This window comes from Oncorhynchus gorbuscha, unplaced genomic scaffold, assembly GCF_021184085.1.
Source record: "Oncorhynchus gorbuscha isolate QuinsamMale2020 ecotype Even-year unplaced genomic scaffold, OgorEven_v1.0 Un_scaffold_1631, whole genome shotgun sequence".
NCBI classification, from domain to species: Eukaryota; Metazoa; Chordata; class Actinopteri; order Salmoniformes; family Salmonidae; genus Oncorhynchus; species Oncorhynchus gorbuscha.
The window spans coordinates 15,590-33,831 of NW_025746355.1; the positions used below are offsets into that span (position 1 = coordinate 15,590).

The 18,242-nt window shown below is 46.3% G+C and overlaps 1 pseudogene; it reads left to right on the forward strand.

Moving 5' to 3' along the window:
• LOC124023563 overlaps positions 1-18,242 on the forward strand; it is a 124,355-nt pseudogene that overhangs the window by 15,541 nt on the left and 90,572 nt on the right.

Here is an 18,242-nt window from a genome sequence, read left to right on the forward strand (position 1 = left end):
AAGGAGAGAAGGTAGGTAATATACTGGTCATGGTCTCACCTGAGAGAGAGGAGGAAGGTAATATACTGGTCATGGTCTCACCTGAAGGAGAGGAGGTAGGTAATATACTGGTCATGGTCTCACCTGAAGGAGAGAAGGTAGGTAATATACTGGTCATGGTCTCATCTGAAGGAGAGATGGTAGGTAATATACTGGTCATGGTCTCATCTGAAGGAGAGATGGTAGGTAATATACTGGTCATGGTCTCACCCTGGTCATGGTCTCATCTGAAGAGAGGAGGTAGGTAATATACTGGTCATGGTCTCATCTGAAGGAGAGATGGTAGGTAATATACTGGTCATGGTCTCATCTGAAGGAGAGATGGTAGGTAATATACTGGTCATGGTCTCACCTGAAGGAGAGGAGGTAGGTAATATACTGGTCATGGTCTCATCTGAAGGAGAGGAGGTAGGTAATATACTGGTCATGGTCTCATCTGAAGGAGAGATGGTAGGTAATATACTGGTCATGGTCTCACCTGAAGGAGAGGAGGTAGGTAATATACTGGTCATGGTCTCATCTGAAGGAGAGGAGGTAGGTAATATACTGGTCATGGTCTCACCTGAAGGAGAGGAGGTAGGTAATATACTGGTCATGGTCTCATCTGAAGGAGAGGAGGTAGGTAATATACTGGTCATGGTCTCATCTGAAGGAGAGATGGTAGGTAATATACTGGTCATGGTCTCACCTGAAGGAGAGGAGGTAGGTAATATACTGGTCATGGTCTCATCTGAAGGAGAGGAGGTAGGTAATATACTGGTCATGGTCTCATCTGAAGGAGAGGAGGTAGGTAATATACTGGTCATGGTCTCATCTGAAGGAGAGGAGGTAGGTAATATACTGGTCATGGTCTCACCTGAAGGAGAAGGTAGGTAATATACTGGTCATGGTCTCACCTGAAGGAGAGAAGGTAGGTAATATACTGGTCATGGTCTCACCTGAAGGAGAGGAGGTAGGTAATATACTGGTCATGGTCTCATCTGAAGGAGAGGAGGTAGGTAATATACTGGTCATGGTCTCACCTGAAGGAGAAGGTAGGTAATATACTGGTCATGGTCTCATCTGAAGGAGAGGAGGTAGGTAATATACTGGTCATGGTCTCACCTGAAGGAGAGAAGGTAGGTAATATACTGGTCATGGTCTCACCTGAAGGAGGTAATATACTGATCATGGTCTCACCTGAAGGAGAAGGTAGGTAATATACTGGTCATGGTCTCACCTGAAGGAGAGGAGGTAGGTAATATACTGGTCATGGTCTCACCTGAAGGAGAGAAGGTAGGTAATATACTGGTCATGGTCTCAGGTAGGTAATATACTGGTCATGGTCTCACCTGAGGGAGAGGAGGTAGGTAATATACTGGTCATGGTCTCACCTGAAGGAGAGGAGGTAGGTAATATACTGGTCATGGTCTCACCTGAAGGAGAAGGTAGGTAATATACTGGTCATGGTCTCACCTGAAGGAGAAGGTAGGTAATATACTGGTCATGGTCTCATCTGAAGGAGAGGAGACCTCCCTGTCTTTCTCTCTGTTGATTATTTCACTGTCACTGGAGATGGATCTTCAGACGTCAAGATGGACATAACAAAGTTTTTAATGAAAATCTTATCCTTGACTTCCATTACAATATTCTGTGTGTGTGTAGGTGGGCCTGGCTAAAGGTCTGAAGGCGCGTGGTAACGTAGAGGACTGGCTGGGTAAAGTAGAGGAGGCCATGTTCTCTTCCCTCCGCCGCCTCAGCAAGGCCTCCATCGCTGACTACCAGAGTAAAGAACGAGAGGAGTGGGTGGTGGCTGGACACCCCTCACAGGTACACACACACACACACACACACACACACACACACACACACACACACACACACACACACACACACACACACACACACACACACACACACACACACACACACACACACACACACACACACACACACACTAACCTCCATCGCTGACTACCAGAGCAAACAACGAGAATAGCCTCTGAAGAAATGAATTAATTCCTATTGTATGATTATCATGTGTTGTAAACCTGGTGTCTGTAAGAGGTTAATGTCCAGCTGCAGTGTCTCTCTGTGTCCACCAGGTGGTGTTAACCATCAGTCAGTTGATGTGGTGCAGAGACCTGGACGGCTGTCTGGAGGGAGACCACGACCACTTCATGGCCCTGCAGGACTTTGAATATGTCAACATTGATGTACGACCGTCCACAATGATTGTTTTCAACAGCCTACGGTGGTGACAGCACCTTGACACAGAGATGTTTATCTTTATAGAAATACTTTGGTTTTTTTATCATTTGATGATTCTCCTCGTGTCTGTCTGTCTGCTTGTCTGTCTGCTTGTCTGTCTGCCTGCCTCCCTCCCTACTTGTCTGTCTCTCTATCTATCTATCTATCTATCTATCTATCTATCTATCTATCTATCTATCTATCTGTCTGTCTGTCTGTCTATAGAGGCTGAATGCCCTAGCAGCCCTGGTTCGAGGCCAACTCCCCACCCTGCACCGTAACATCATCACAGCTCTCATCACCGTAGACGTGCACGCCAGGGACATTGTCACAGACCTCGTGGCCCGGAAGGTATTGTACGCCTGCAAACCACCCACTGCATCATGGGAAGTGTAGTTCATTCAAAAAAGATTGTTTTACATAAATCCAACTTGTCTGATCAAAAATAACAGTTTATGTCCTGTTTATTTGGCCTTGACCTTGATTAGTGACCAAGGCTGTGTGTCTGTCTGTCTGTCTGTCTGTCTGTCTGTCTGTCTGTCTGTCTGTCTGTCTGTCTGTCTGTCTGTCTGTCTGTCTGTCTGTCTGTCTGTCTGTCTGTCTGTCTGTCTGTCTGTCTGTCTGTCTGTCTGTCTGTCTGTCTGTCTGTCTGTCTGTCTGTCTGTCTGTCTGTCTGTCTGTCTGTCTGTCTGTCTGTCTGTCTGTCTGTCTGTCTGTCTGTCTGTCTGTCTGTCTGTCTGTCTGTCTGTCTGTCTGTCTGTCTGTCTGTCTGTCTGTCTGTCTGTCTGTCTGTCTGTCTGTCTGTCTGTCTGTCTGTCTGTCTGTCTGTCTGTCTGTCTGTCTGTCTGTCTGTCTGTCTGTCTGTCTGTCTGTCTGTCTGTCTGTCTGTCTGTCTGTCTGTCTGTCTGTCTGTCTGTCTGTCTGTCTGTCTGTCTGTCTGTCTGTCTGTCTGTCTGTCTGTCTGTCTGTCTGTCTGTCTGTCTGTCTGTCTGTCTGTCTGTCTGTCTGTCTGTCTGTCTGTCTGTCTGTCTGTCTGTCTGTCTGTCTGTCTGTCTGTCTGTCTGTGTGTCTGTCTGTGTGTGTGTGTGTGTGTGTGTGTGTGTGTGTAGGTTGACTCCAGCAGTAACTTTGAGTGGCAGAGGCAGCTGCGTTACTACTGGGACTTAGACCTAGATAACTGTGTGGCCAGGATGGCTCTGTCCACCTACATCTATGGATATGAATACCTGGGGGCCTGCCCTCGCCTCGTCATAACCCCACTCACGGTAACACACACAACACACACACACACACACACACACACACACACACACACACACACACACACACACACACACACACACACACACACACACACACACACACACACACACACACACACACACACACACACACACACAAGACAGTGACAAACAATGTATCAAAGCAACAGTCTAAGATATTGCAGATGGTATCCTTCTGTGCATGATTGTCTTGGTGTGTGTGTGTGTGTGTGTGTGTGTGTGTGTGTGTGTGTGTGTGTGTGTGTGTGTGTGTGTGTGTGTGTGTGTGTGTGTGTGTGTGTGTGTGTGTGTGTGTGTGTGTGTGTGTGTGTGTGTGTGTACCTGCACTTCGGGACATTTTCCCTCATCAGACTGCATGGGGAAATCAGAAAAGCACTATGTGGGGAAATATGTGTCAGGGTGCCTTGATTAACATGCCCATGTTCCCCCGTGTCTCAAAGTTAAACAAATATATATTTTATATTTGAGATTCTTCAAAGTAGCCACCCTTTGCCTTGAATACAGCTTTGCCCACTCTTGGCATTCTCTCAACCCGCTTCACCTGGAATGCTTTTCCAACAGTCTTGAAGGAGTTCCCTCATATGCTGAGCACTTGTTGGCTGCTCTTCACTCTGCGGTCCAACTCATCCCAAACCATCTCAATTGGGTTGAGGTCGGGTGATTGTGGAGGTCAGGTCAACTGATGCAGCACTTCATCACTCTCCTTCTTGGTCAAATAGCCCTTACACAGCCTGGAGGTGTGTTGGGTCATTGTCCTGTTGAAAAACAAATGATAGTCCCACTAAGCTCAAACCAGATGGGATGGTGTATCGCTGCAGAATGTGGTGGTAGCAATGCTGGTTAAGTGTGCCTTGAATTCTAAGTAAATCATAGACAGTTTCACCAGCAAAGCACCCCCACAGCATCACACCTCTTCCTCCGTGCTTCACGGTGGGAACCACACATGCAGAGATCATCTGTTCACCTACTCTGCATCTCACAAAGACATGATGGTTGGAACCAAAAATATCAAATTTGGAGTCATCAGACCAAAGGACAGATTTCCACCAGTCTAATGTTCATTGCTCGTGTTTCTTGGCCCAAGCAACTCTTCTTCTTATTGGTGTCTTTTTAGTAGTGGTTTCTTTGCAGCAATTCAACCACAAAGGCCTGATTTACGCAGTCTCTCCTGAACAGTTGATGTTGAGATGTCTGTTACTTGAACTATGTGAAGCATCTATTTGGGCTGCAATTTCTGAGGCTGGTAGCTCTAATGAACTTGTCCTCTGTAGCAGAGGTAACTCTGGGTCTTCCTTTCCTGTGGCGGTCCTCATGAGAGACAGTTTCATCATCGCTTTTGCGACTGCACTTGAAGCAACTTTCAAAGTTCTTAATTTTCCTGATTGACTGACCTTCATGTCTTAAAGTAATGATGGACTGTCATTTCTCTTTGCTTATTTGAGCTGTTCTTGCCATAATATGGACTTGGTCTTTTACCAAATAGGGCTCTTATGTATACCACCCCTACCTTGTCAAACAACACAACGTTTTGATTAGCTTTCAAATGCATTCCATCCAGACCCATTGTGTCTCTCTATGATCTCTCTATGATCTCTCCATCCATTAACCCATTGTGTCTCTCTATGATCTCTCCATCTATTAACCTGTTGTCTCTCTCTAGGACCTCTCCATTTATTAACCTGTTGTCTCTCTCTAGGACCTCTCCATCTATTAACCTGTTGTCTCTCTAGGACCTCTCCATCCATTAACCTGTTGTCTCTCTCTAGGACCTCTCCATCTATTAACCTGTTGTCTCTCTAGGATCTCTTCACCCATTAACCTGTTGTCTCTCTAGGATCTCTTCACCCATTAACCTGTTGTCTCTCTAGGATCTCTCCATCCATTAACCCATTGTATTTCTCTCTCTAGGATCTCTCTAGGATCTCTCCATCCATTAACCTGTTGTCTCTCTAGGATCTCTCCATCCATTAACCTGTTGTATCTCTCTAGGATCTCTCCATCCATTAACCTGTTGTCTCTCTAGGATCTCTCCATCCATTAACCTGTTGTCTCTCTAGGATCTCTCCATCCATTAACCTGTTGTCTCTCTAGGATCTCTCCATCCATTAACCTGTTGTCTCTCTCTAGGATCTCTCCATCCATTAACCTGTTGTCTCTCTCTAGGATCTCTAGGATCTCTCCATCCATTAACCTGTTGTCTCTCTAGGATCTCTCCATCTCAGGATCTCTCCATCCCTTAACCTGTTGTCTCTCTAGGATCTCTCCATCCATTAACCTGTTGTCTCTCTCTAGGATCTCTCCATCCATTAACCTGTTGTCTCTCTCTAGGATCTCTCCATCCATTAACCTGTTGTCTCTCTCTAGGATCTCTCCATCCATTAACCTGTTGTCTCTCTCTAGGATCTCTCCATCCATTAACCTGTTGTCTCTCTCTAGGATCTCTCCATCCATTAACCTGTTGTCTCTCTCTAGGATCTCTCCATCCATTAACCTGTTGTCTCTCTAGGATCTCTCCATCCATTAACCTGTTGTCTCTCTCTAGGATCTCTCCATCCATTAACCTGTTGTCTCTCTCTAGGATCTCTCCATCCATTAACCTGTTGTCTCTCTCTAGGATCTCTCCATCCATTAACCTGTTGTCTCTCTAGGATCTCTCCATCCATTAACCTGTTGTCTCTCTCTAGGATCTCTCCATCCATTAACCTGTTGTCTCTCTCTAGGATCTCTCTAGGATCTCTCCATCCATTAACCTGTTGTCTCTCTAGGATCTCTCCATCCATTAACCTGTTGTCTCTCTAGGATCTCTCCATCCATTAACCTGTTGTCTCTCTAGGATCTCTCCATCCATTAACCTGTTGTCTCTCTCTAGGATCTCTCCATCCATTAACCTGTTGTCTCTCTCTAGGATCTCTCCATCCATTAACCTGTTGTCTCTCTCTAGGATCTCTCCATCCATTAACCTGTTGTCTCTCTCTAGGATCTCTCCATCCATTAACCTGTTGTCTCTCTCTAGGATCTCTCCATCCATTAACCTGTTGTCTCTCTCTAGGATCTCTCCATCCATTAACCTGTCTAGGATCTCTCCATCCATTAAGCTGTATGTCTCTCTCTAGGATCTCTCCATCCATTAACCTGTTGTCTCTCTCTAGGATCTCTCCATCCATTAACCTGTTGTCTCTCTTAGGATCTCTCCATCCATTAACCTGTTGTCTCTCTCTAGGATCCCTCCATCCATTAACCTGTTGTCTCTCTCTAGGATCTCTCCATCCATTAACCTGTTGTCTCTCTCTAGGATCTCTCCATCCATTAACCTGTTGTCTCTCTCTAGGATCTCTCCATCCATTAACCTGTTGTCTCTCTCTAGGATCTCTCCATCCATTAACCCGCTGTATGTCTCTCTCTAGGATCTCTCCATCCATTAACCTGTTGTTGATCTCTCCATCCATTAACCTGTTGTCTCTCTAGGATTGTGTCTCTCTCTAGGATCTCTCCATCCATTAACCTGTTGTCTCTCTAGGATCTCTCCATCCATTAACCCATTGTATTTCTCTCTCTAGGATCTCTCCATCCATTAACCCATTGTATTTCTCTCTCTAGGATCTCTCCATCCATTAACCTGTTGTCTCTCTCTAGGATCTCTCCATCCATTAACCTGTTGTCTAGGATCTCTTCACCCATTAACCTAGGATCTCTCCATCCATTAACCTGTTGTCTCTCTCTAGGATCTCTCCATCCATTAACCTGTTGTCTCTCTCTAGGATCTCTCTAGGATCTCTCCATCCATTAACCTGTTGTCTCTCTAGGATCTCTCCATCCATTAACCTGTTGTCTCTCTAGGATCTCTCCATCCCTTAACCTGTTGTCTCTCTAGGATCTCTCCATCCATTAACCTGTTGTCTCTCTCTAGGATCTCTCCATCCATTAACCTGTTGTCTCTCTCTAGGATCTCTCCATCCATTAACCTGTTGTCTCTCTCTAGGATCTCTCCATCCATTAACCTGTTGTCTCTCTCTAGGATCTCTCCATCCATTAACCTGTTGTCTCTCTCTAGGATCTCTCCATCCATTAACCTGTTGTCTCTCTCTAGGATCTCTCCATCCATTAACCTGTTGTCTCTCTAGGATCTCTCCATCCATTAACCTGTTGTCTCTCTCTAGGATCTCTCCATCCATTAACCTGTTGTCTCTCTCTAGGATCTCTCCATCCATTAACCTGTTGTCTCTCTCTAGGATCTCTCCATCCATTAACCTGTTGTCTCTCTAGGATCTCTCCATCCATTAACCTGTTGTCTCTCTCTAGGATCTCTCCATCCATTAACCTGTTGTCTCTCTCTAGGATCCTCTAGGATCTCTCCATCCATTAACCTGTTGTCTCTCTAGGATCTCTCCATCCATTAACCTGTTGTCTCTCTGATCTCTCCATCCATTAACCTGTTGTCTCTCTAGGATCTCTCCATCCATTAACCTGTTGTCTCTCTCTAGGATCTCTCCATCCATTAACCTGTTGTCTCTCTCTAGGATCTCTCCATCCATTAACCTGTTGTCTCTCTCTAGGATCTCTCCATCCATTAACCTGTTGTCTCTCCTAGGATCTCTCCATCCATTAACCTGTTGTCTCTCTCTAGGATCTCTCCATCCATTAACCTGTTGTCTCTCTCTAGGATCTCTCCATCCATTAACCCGCTGTATGTCTCTCTCTAGGATCTCTCCATCCATTAACCTGTTGTCTCTCTCTAGGATCTCTCCATCCATTAACCTGTTGTCTCTCTCTAGGATCTCTCCATCCATTAACCTGTTGTCTCTCTCTAGGATCTCTCCATCCATTAACCTGTTGTCTCTCTCTAGGATCTCTCCATCCATTAACCTGTTGTCTCTCTCTAGGATCTCTCCATCCATTAACCTGTTGTCTCTCTCTAGGATCTCTCCATCCATTAACCTGTTGTCTCTCTCTAGGATCTCTCCATCCATTAACCTGTTGTCTCTCTCTAGGATCTCTCCATCCATTAACCTGTTGTCTCTCTCTAGGATCTCTCCATCCATTAACCTGTTGTCTCTCTCTAGGATCTCTCCATCCATTAACCCGCTGTATGTCTCTCTCTAGGATCTCTCCATCCATTAACCTGTTGTCTCTCTCTAGGATCTCTCCATCCATTAACCCATTGTATTTCTCTCTCTAGGATCTCTCCATCCATTAACCTGTTGTCTCTCTCTAGGATCTCTCCATCCATTAACCTGTTGTCTCTTAGGATCTCTTCACCCATTAACCTGTTGTCTCTCTCTAGGATCTCTCCATCCATTAACCTGTTGTCTCTCTAGGATCTCTCCATCCATTAACCCATTGTATTTCTCTCTCTAGGATCTCTCCATCCATTAACCCATTGTATTTCTCTCTCTAGGATCTCTCCATCCATTAACCCATTGTTTTCTCTCTCTAGGATCTCTCCATCCATTAACCTGTTGTCTCTCTAGGATCTCTCCATCCATTAACCCATTGTATTTCTCTCTCTAGGATCTCTCCATCCATTAACCTGTTGTCTCTCTAGGATCTCTCCATCCATTAACCTGTTGTATTTCTCTCTCTAGGATCTCTCCATCCATTAACCCATTGTATTTCTCTCTCTAGGATCTCTCCATCCATTAACCTCTAGGATCTCTCCATCCATTAACCCATTGTATTTTCTCTCTAGGATCTCTCCATCCATTAACCAATTGTATTTCTCTCTCTAGGATCTCTCCATCCATTAACCAATTGTATTTCTCTCTCTAGGATCTCTCCATCCATTAACCTGTTGTCTCTCTAGGATCTCTCCATCCATTAACCTGTTGTCTCTCTAGGATCTCTCCATCCATTAACCCATTGTATTTCTCTCTCTAGGATCTCTCCATCCATTAACCTGTTGTCTCTCTCTAGGATCTCTCCATCCATTAACCTGTTGTCTCTCTAGGATCTCTCCATCCATTAACCCATTGTATTTCTCTCTCTAGGATCTCTCCATCCATTAACCTGTTGTCTCTCTAGGATCTCTCCATCCATTAACCCGTTGTATGTCTCTCTCTGGGATCTCTCCATCCATTAACCTGTTGTCTCTCAGGATCTCTCCATCCATTAACCTGTTGTCTCTCTAGGATCTCTCCATCCATTAACCCGTTGTATGTCTCTCTCTAGGATCTCTCTAGGATCTCTCCATCCATTAACCTGTTGTCTCTCTAGGATCTCTCCATCCATTAACCCGTTGTATGTCTCTCTCTAGGATCTCTCTGGGATCTCTCCATCCATTAACCTGTTGTCTCTCTAGGATCTCTCCATCCATTAACCAATTGTATTTCTCTCTCTAGGATCTCTCCGTCCATTAACCTGTTGTCTCTCTAGGATCTCTCCATCCATTAACCTGTTGTATCTCTCTAGGATCTCTCCATCCATTAACCTGTTGTATCTCTCTAGGATCTCTCCATCCATTAACCTGTTGTCTCTCTCTAGGATCTCTCCATCCATTAACCTGTGGTCTCTCTCTAGGATCTCTCCATCCATTAACCTGTTGTCTCTCTAGGATCTCTCCATCCATTAACCTGTTGTATCTCTCTAGGATCTCTCCATCCATTAACCTGTTGTCTCTCTAGGATCTCTCCACCCATTAACCTGTTGTCTCTCTCTAGGATCTCTCCATCCATTAACCTGTTGTCTCTCTCTAGGATCTCTCCATCCATTAACCTGTTGTCTCTCTCTAGGATCTCTCCATCCATTAACCTGTTGTCTCTCTCTAGGATCTCTCCATCCATTAACCTGTTGTCTCTCTCTAGGATCTCTCCATCCATTAACCTGTTGTCTCTCTCTAGGTTCTCTCTATCCATTAACCTGTTGTATGTCTCTCTAGGATCTCTCCATCCATTAACCTGTTGTCTCTCTCTAGGATCTCTCTATCCATTAACCTGTTGTATGTCTCTCTAGGATCTCTCCATCCATTAACCTGTTGTCTCTCTCTAGGATCTCTCCATCCATTAACCCATTGTATGTCTCTCTCTAGGATCTCTCCATCCATTAACCTGTTGTATGTCTCTCTCTAGGATCTCTCCATCCATTAACCTGTTGTCTCTCTCTAGGATCTCTCCATCCATTAACCCATTGTATGTCTCTCTCTAGGATCTCTCCATCCATTAACCTGTTGTATGTCTCTCTCTAGGATCTCTCCATCCATTAACCTGTTGTCTCTCTCTAGGATCTCTCCATCCATTAACCTGTTGTCTCTCTCTAGGATCTCTCCATCCATTAACCTGTTGTCTCTCTAGGATCTCTCCATCCATTAACCTGTTGTATCTCTCTAGGATCTCTCCATCCATTAACCTGTTGTCTCTTTAGGATCTCTCCATCCATTAACCTGTTGTCTCTCTCTAGGATCTCTCCACCCATTAACCTGTTGTCTCTCTCTAGGATCTCTCCATCCATTAACCTGTTGTCTCTCTCTAGGATCTCTCCATCCATTAACCTGTTGTCTCTCTCTAGGATCTCTCTAGGATCTCTCCATCCATTAACCTGTTGTCTCTCTCTAGGATCTCTCCATCCATTAACCCGTTGCATGTCTCTAGGATCGTTGCTACCTGTGTCTGATGGGGGCTCTTCAGTTAGACCTTGGTGGGGCTCCAGCAGGCCCAGCTGGAACAGGGAAGACGGAGACCACTAAGGACCTGGCCAAGGCTCTGTCCATCCAGTGTGTCGTCTTCAACTGTTCTGATGGACTGGACTACAAGGTACTGATTAGACTGACCAGCACAGAACCTTCTATTCCAGGGTTTCCCAAACTCAGTCCTGCCCCAGCACTGCACGGCTGAGTCAAATAATCAGAGCCTGATGATGAGTTGGTTATTTCAATCAGGTGTGTAGTGCTAGGACAAGAACCAAACCGAGTTTGGGGAACCCTGTTCTCTCCCCCTCTTCCTTTACCCTTCTAATCCCAACCCTCTGTCTCTCTCTCTCCTCTTGTCTTTGTTTTACCCAGACACTAACACTAGGGGACAGTGTCACCACAGCAGTGGATCTTCTTCATAATGAAGGATCCTGTCCTGCTATCTGCTTAACCAATCACCTGTCTGTGTTGTAGATGATGGGGAAGTTCTTCAGTGGTCTGGCCCAATCAGGGGCCTGGTGTTGTTTTGATGAGTTTAACCGCATCGACATCGAGGTGCTGTCTGTCATCGCCCAGCAACTCATTACTATCCGCAATGCCAAGATGGCCAAGGTATACCCTCCCCTTTCCCCTGTCTGTCCCAATATCTTTACATTTAGAAACTGGGTGGTTCGAGCCCTGAATGCTGATTGGCTGAAATCCGTGGTATATGAGACAGTATATTACCGGTATGACAAAAAGTTTATTTGACTAATTATGTTAATAACCAGTTTATAATAGCAATAAGGCAACTCGGGGTTTGGGGTATATGGCCAATATACCATGGCTAAGGGCTGTATCCAGGCACCCTTCGTTGCGTTGTGCTTAAGAACAGCCGTTAGCCGTGGTATATTAGCCAATAACCCCATCTCCTCAGGCCTTATTGCTGGAATATATCACAAATACAGTATATACTGGTACCTACAACTCACCACCATCCACAAAGTGAAGATGGCCAAGGTATAGCTACACCTGGTCACCCACAGCCTTCCTAGTTCTAACCTCCATCCATCACACCAGTCAGGCAAGATTGAAGAAGTTGTTTGCCCTCTAAACTAAAGCCTGGATATCAGGTCTGTTTCTTCAGACCTCAGTGTAACAGAGGTAGTTTAACTAACAGAATCGTCTGTTCCTGTTGTCACCATGATGTGTACTCTACCTTAGTAAATGACATGGTAGATGCTCACAACCTGGTTCAGTCCTCCGTGTCATGTGGTCTCTGTCTTGTAGCTGTCCAGGTTCATGTTTGAGGGCAGAGAGATCAAGCTGGTGATGACATGTGCTGCCTTCATCACTATGAACCCAGGCTACGCTGGACGCACTGAGCTCCCTGACAACCTCAAAGCCCTGTTCAGACCCATAGCCATGATGGTGCCCAACTATGCCCTGATCGCTGAGGTAACTGGGGGCTGGGGATGTGTTACGATGCTGAGGTCATTTGTAGCTGGGGACCAGATCATTGACTTCTGTTTCTCCCCCTCCATGCTTCCATTCTCTCCTCCTATAGGTGATCCTCTACTCTGAGGGTTTTGAGTCCAGTAAGACTCTGGCCCGAAAGATGACCCAGATGTACAAGCTGTGTTCTGAGCAGCTCTCCCAACAGGACCACTACGACTTCGGCATGAGGGCCGTCAAGTCTGTCCTCGTCATGGCAGGGTAGGACCCACAGGGGGTGCTATTCTACTGGTCTTAGGACCCACAGGGGTGCTATTCTATACTGGTCTAGGGGTGCTATTCTATACTGGAAGGACACAGGGGGTGCTATTCTATACTGGTCTAGGGTAGGAAGAGGGGTGCTATTCTATACTGGTCTAGGACCCACAGGGGGTGCTATTCTATACTGGATAGGACACAGGGGTGCTATTCTATACTGGTCTAGGGTAGGACCCACAGGGGGTGCTATTCTATACTGGTCTAGGGTAGGACCCACAGGGGGTGCTATTCTATTCTGGTCTAGGGTAGGACCCACAGGGGGTGCTATTCTATACTGGTCTAGGCTAGGACACAACGTTGTACCCACCCTGTTCAATCAAATTTACAAACCGGTATCTGTTAGATTTTGGGGGTAAAAACAAGGTACTTTTGAACTCGTCGTGACCAGATAGGACACAGAGAGAAAAACAGAACTCTATTCAATCAAAACCACCAGTCGGTATCTGACAGTTTCTGGGCTTATGAAAAAACAAGGTAAAGGTCACTTTATGTACAAATCAGATTGACACGATATTCAGTTGTATCCTCATAGTGCCGTTTGCAGATCCCCCTCTACCCAGAACCCTCTACCCAGAACCCTCTACCCTTATGCATTTTACAGCCACTTCTATGCAAATGTAAACCTTTGGTAGCGTTCCCAATGGCACCATCATCCCTATGCAATGCACTGCTTTTGACCAGCTTTATATAGGGAATAATTTGGGACACAAACCTTATTGCCATTTGGGACACAAACCTTATTGTCAAAGCTGAGTGACACAGTGCAGAATGGTGACAGGAAGAGCAGACTAGACAAGGGAAATGACTTGTTTCCTCTCTGCAGGGCTGACTCAGAGAGAATAAGATAGTAGCATATGACCTCCTGCCTGGTCTACTGACCCGTTCCTCATCACACGACAGCTCCCTGACCGGAAGGACTGAGACACTGTATCAACATCATATTAAAGATGATTGGCATCATTCAGATCCTCCTGGTCTAGATGTGGTAGTGATGTCCCCTGTCTGTCCCATCCATCACACTCCTGGTCTAGATGTGGTAGTAATGTCCCCTGTCTGTCCCATCCATCTCCTGGTCTAGATGTGGTAGTAATGTCCCCTGTCTGTCCCATCCATCACACTCCTGGTCTAGATGTGGTAGTAATGTCCCCTGTCTGTCCCATCCATGACTCCTGGTCTAGATGTTAGTAATGTCCCATCCATCACACTCCTGGTCTAGATGTGGTAGTAATGTCCCATCCATCACACTCCTGGTCTAGATGTGGTAGTAATGTCCCCTGTCTGTCCCATCCATCACACTCCTGGTCTAGATGTGGTAGTATGTCCCTGTCTGTCCCATCCATCACACTCCTGGTCTAGATGTGGTAGTAATGTCCCATCCATCACACTCCTAGTCTAGATGTGGTAGTAATGTCCCTGTCTGTCCCATCCATCACACTCCTGGTCTAGATGTGGTAGTAATGTGTCTGTCCCATCCATCACACTCCTGGTCTAGATGTGGTAGTAATGTCACTGTCTGTCCCATCCATCACACTCCTGGTCTAGATGTGGTTAATGTCCCCTGTCTGTCCCATCCATCACACTCCTGGTCTAGATGTGGTAGTAATGTCCCCTGTCTGTCCCATCCATCACACTCCTGGTCTAGATGTGGTAGTAATGTCCCATCCATCACACTCCTGGTCTAGATGTGGTAGTAATGTCCCCTGTCTGTCCCATCCATCACACTCCTGGTCTAGATGTGGTAGTAATGTCCCATCCATCACACTCCTGGTCTAGATGTGGTAGTAATGTCCCATCCATCACACTCCTGGTCTAGATGTGGTAGTAATGTCCCCTGTCTGTCCCATCCATCACACTCCTGGTCTAGATGTGGTAGTAATGTCCCCTGTCTGTCCCATCCATCACACTCCTGGTCTAGATGTGGTAGTAATGTCCCATCCATCACACTCCTAGTCTAGATGTGGTAGTAATGTCCCTGTCTGTCCCATCCATCACACTCCTGGTCTAGATGTGGTAGTAATGTCCCCTGTCTGTCCCATCCATCACACTCCTGGTCTAGATGTGGTAGCAATGTCCCCTGTCTGTCCCATCCATCACACTCCTGGTCTAGATGTGGTAGTAATGTCCCCTGTCTGTCCCATCCATCACACTCCTGGTCTAGATGTGGTAGTAATGTCCCCTGTCTGTCCCATCCATCACACTCCTGGTCTAGATGTGGTAGTAATGTTCCATCCATCACACTCCTGGTCTAGATGTGGTAGTAATGTCCCCTGTCTGTCCCATCCATCACACTCCTGGTCTAGATGTGGTAGTAATGTTCCATCCATCACACTCCTGGTCTAGATGTGGTAGTAATGTCCCATCCATCACACTCCTGTTCTAGATGTGGTAGTAATGTCCCCTGTCTGTTCCATCCATCACACTCCTGGTCTAGATGTGGTAGTAATGTCCCCTGTCTGTTCCATCCATCACACTCCTGGTCTAGATGTGGTAGTAATGTCCCCTGTCTGTCCCATCCATCACACTCCTAGTCTAGATGTGGTAGTAATGTCCCCTGTCTGTTCCATCCAACACTCCTGGTCTAGATGTGGTAGTAATGTCCCCTTCTGTTCCATCCATCAAGCTTCATCCCAGATTGACTCACACAGCTATTGTCTTGTCATGAGCTGTTCATTTACAGGTGTGTGAATAACAAGCCCTCTGACTGCCTTTAGAGCCACCCTCTTCTGTCTGTCTCATTCACTTTTTACTACCGCTATAAATCCAATCCAATGTAATGGGCCTGCCATTATCACCCTGTGTGTGTGTGTTACAGCACCACACATTATTAATGCATGGGTTGGTGAACAGTCACTGGGGAATCCTCATCCACCTTGATTATCGGAAAGGAGGGAGGGAGGATGACAGGAAGAGTAAAGAGAGAGGAGAGGAATTCACTTCTACCTAACAACCTCCAACCAAGCTGTGTGTGTCTGCATGTGTGTTTGTGTGTAACAGAGAAACGGTGAGTGTGTTTAAAGTGATGTTTCAGTTCAGTGACCTTTAGATGACGCGGTGATGCATTCAGTTCCACGACCTTTAGACGACCCAGTGATGCATTCAGTTCCACGACCTTTAGACGACCCAGTGATTTATTCAGTTCCACGACCTTTAGACGACCTGGTGATGCATTCAGTTCCGCGACCTTTAGACGACCCAGTGATGTATTCAGTTCCACGACCTTTAGACGACCCAGTGATGTATTCAGTTCCACGACCTTTAGACGACCCAGTGATGTATTCAGTTCCACGACCTTTAGAGGACCCAGTGATTTATTCAGTTCCACGACCTTTATACGACCCAGTGATGTATTCAGTTCAGTGACCTTTAGACGACCCAGTGATGTATTCAGTTCAGTGACCTTTAGACGATTCCAAATTGAAGTCAGTCAATTCAGGAAGTGATTTAAAGTTAAATACATTTGAAATACTGTAAATAGCTTATCCTTTCATTGTATTGAAAATTAATTGAAAAAATATGAGATTTTGACTCTCTGAAGAGAGAGGGACCCCACATTTATAGAGAATGTATTATGTGTGCGTGTGACCCCGACAGCTCTCTGAAAGAGAGGGACCCCACATTTATAGAGAATGTATTATGTGTGCGTGTGACCCCGACAGCTCTCTGAAGAGAGAGGACCCCCACATTTATAGAGAATGTATTATGTGTGCGTGTGACCCCGACAGCTCTCTGAAGAGAGAGGGACCCCACATTTATAGAGAATGTATTATGTGTGCGTGTGACCCCGACAGCTCTCTGAAGAGAGAGACCCCCACATTTATAGAGAATGTGTTATGTGTGCGTGTGACCCCCGACAGCTCTCTGAAGAGAGAGGGACCCCCACATTTATAGAGAATGTATTATGTGTGCGTGTGACCCCCGACAGCTCTCTGAAGAGAGGGACCCCCACATTTATAGAGAATGTGTTATGTGTGCGTGTGACCCCGACAGCTCTCTGAAGAGAGAGGGACCCCCACATTTATAGAGAATGTATTATGTGTGCGTGTGACCCCCGACAGCTCTCTGAAGAGAGAGAACCCCCACCTGAGTGAAGACGTGGTTCTGATCAGGGCTCTGAGAGACTCCAATCTGCCCAAGTTCCTCACAGACGATGCTGCGCTCTTTGGGTGAGAGAACACACACACACACACACACACACACACACACACACACACACACACACACACACACACACACACACACACACACACACACACACACACACACACAAACCAATGGTGTCCCACAGCTAATGTTACAGCACTATGGAGAAGAATAGAATGTTCCACTGTTATCGTTCATCATGCCTCATCATGCCTCATCATGCCTCATCATGCCTCATCATGCCTCATCATGCCTCATCATGCCTCATCATGCCTTACTGACGTGTGTTTGTCCGTATGACGGCTCTGTGGGTGTGTGTTTCTGTGTATGACGGCTCTGTGGGTGTGTGTTTCTGTGTATGACGGCTCTGTGGGTGTGTGTTTCTGTGTATGACGGCTCTGTGGGTGTGTGTTTCTGTGTATGACGGCTCTGTGGGTGTGTGTTTCTGTATATGACGGTTCTGTGTCTGTGTGTTCTCTGCTCTAGTGGCATCATGTCTGACCTGTTCCCTGGCGTGTCCATCCCTGAACATGACTATGGTGTTCTCCAAACCACCATCCTGGAGTCTCTAGTGAAACGCAACCTGCAGCCCCTACCCAGCATGACGCACAAGGTACAGACTGACCCTACCCAGCATGACGCACAAGGTACTGACTGACCCTACCCAGCATGACGCACAAGGTACTGACTGACCCTACCCAGCATGACGCACAAGGTACTGACTGACCCTACCCAGCATGATGCACAAGGTACTGACTGACCCTACCCAGCATGATGCACAAGGTACTGACTGACCCTACCCAGCATGATGCACAAGGTACTGACTGACCCTACCCAGCATGATGCACAAGGTACTGACTGACCCTACCCAGCATGATGCACAAGGTACTGACTGACCCTACCCAGCATGACGCACAAGGTACTGACTGACCCTACCGAGCATGACGCACAAGGTACTGACTGACCCTACCCAGCATGACGCACAAGGTACTGACTGACCCTACCCAGCATGACGCACAAGGTACTGACTGACCCTACCCAGCATGATGCACAAGGTACTGACTGACCCTACCCAGCATGACGCACAAGGTACTGACTGACCCTACCCAGCATGACGCACAAGGTACTGACTGACCCTACCCAGCATGACCAACAAGGTACTGACTGACCCTACCCAGCAT